This window comes from Portunus trituberculatus, chromosome 33 (assembly GCF_017591435.1).
Source record: "Portunus trituberculatus isolate SZX2019 chromosome 33, ASM1759143v1, whole genome shotgun sequence".
NCBI lineage: Eukaryota > Metazoa > Arthropoda > Malacostraca > Decapoda > Portunidae > Portunus > Portunus trituberculatus.
Genome location: NC_059287.1, coordinates 8,997,696 through 8,999,618, shown reverse-complemented (window position 1 = coordinate 8,999,618; position 1,923 = coordinate 8,997,696). Strand labels below are relative to the sequence as shown.

General features: G+C 46.0%; 1 long non-coding RNA gene across 1 annotated transcript in view; it reads left to right on the top strand.

Moving 5' to 3' along the window:
• Positions 1-1,245: 1,245 nt before the first annotated feature.
• Positions 1,246-1,923, top strand: part of LOC123512462 — an 8,440-nt gene continuing 7,762 nt past the window's right edge. Inside the window, exon 1 of the long non-coding RNA XR_006677105.1 lies at positions 1,246-1,923. This exon is cut by the window's right edge and continues 58 nt beyond it. This is a non-coding gene — a long non-coding RNA (uncharacterized LOC123512462).

Below are 1,923 nucleotides of genomic sequence, written 5' to 3'. Positions count from 1 at the left end.
TAATACATGATTTTCATAATTTCCACTGGTACAAATTTTTATTTTCAGTAATAGAGCTATTGATCGAGATAATTTTAGGCAAAGGTTTGATATGTGATATTTAAAAGTAAGATTATTGTCAAATGTGACACCGAGAAATTTTGTCTTAGAAACTTGAGTGATATCTTTGTCTAATATGGTAAGTCTGGGTAAGGGTTGGTATTTGGTGGTGGTATTTGTAAATAACATATAGAAAGTTTTAGCTGTGTAATGAAACAATACTGTGTTGACTGACTTGAAATTCCAGCATGTGACGGAACTGTATCAAAACGTGACAAGGATACACACAACTGATTTTGAGTTTGTCTGCAATTGGGGTCAAAATTGCAAAAAATATTCATGCCCGTCCACGACAACACTGAACATGCAACTGGACGATCCCACGCTCCTTGTCCACACACACACACACACACACACACGAAGGTTGGTGAGTTGTGTATCATTCCTTTGAGATGACGCCAAAATACCGAAAAATGGCGGATGGAACCCGTTGCGTAACTTTGTGTCATATTTTGACACGCAACGGTGAAGCACTATCCTGTCAACACTGCTACGCAACGGTGATCCGATACGTGGAAATGCAACAAGTGTGTACACGCCTTAATTAAAACACAAACAATATTCATACACAGTGTTATACCCGCAACCCCGACCGCCGCCCCTCCACCGCTCTGCAGCTGGTCCCGCGGCACGCAGGGTGGCCAGCCAGACAGCCGAGGTGACTCTGGGCGGCGGACTAACCTTCCTTCAAGACGTGTTTGTGTCCGTGGTGGAGGAATGAACTGATGGTGGTAGTGGTGGTGGTGGAGGACAGGATTCAGAGTGAGTGAGTGAGTGAGTGAGTGAATAAGTGAGTGAGAAAGATCAGGACAGGAAAGAATAGAAGAAAGAGGAAAAATAAGTATATCTTATCAGAGCACAACATTTTTCCTCCCTCTCCCCCCACCCCAGGTCTCGTGTCTGGTGATGAAATGGACGTCTGGTCAGTGGTGGTGGTGGTGGTCAGTTGCCAAATGAAAATATTCTACGTCACCAGCTCCACCTTGAAAAGTCGCTCCAGTTTGGTCATTACCGCAGACTGATGGAAAGTTTGAAGTTAATTTGGGCAGCATGACGTTATGAGGATAATGAATATAATGATGTAAGAGCTGGAGAACCACTGATGAGAGAAGAGAGGCGAGAACTGAAGTGACAGGAAGCAGCACTTCCTGCTTGCGTCACGTGAGCGTATTGCGCGCTGGTTGGGCACATGGTAAGAACCCAGTGAGCATGGCGGAGAGAGAGAGATAAGGGTGTTTACTAGAAGTGTCGTCAGGTGGCGGCGTGTAACTGTTACAAAGAATGTCTCCATCTTGTGGTGGTGATTGATGCACTACATAAAGCAGAGTTCAGTGTAATTATCTTCCAGCAGTCCACCTCGCCATGCCCTCTTGTGTTTCTTGTTAAAGCAGGCGCCAATTATAATGCTATAAAGTGCTTATACATTATTTCAAAGTGAGGTGCGCATCTTGTTATTGTGCTTCACACAGCCACTCACTCACGACCCCTGCTTAAAGCCAAACAACCTCCAACCACCATCGACAAGAGTGTGGACACCTTCGCGAGGAGAGTGTGCACACTTCGCACATACACACAGCCTGCCAGGCCACGGCCTTCTCCTACAGGCCTGATGGATGTGACCTTCAGTGCGAGTAGGCCATCCGCGTCTACTGGGTGTGTCGGGAGTGTTTGGGAACTCCGCCGTGGTCTTGTTTGAAGTGGTTTTGGTGCACTCACTAGGCCTTCTGCCATGCCTTACAAGTGTTGCGTTCCTTTATGTAAAGGGAATGACAAAAGTGGGCCAAAGGTGTGCTTATTTTCATTCCCAAAAGAAGAGAAGCTTGC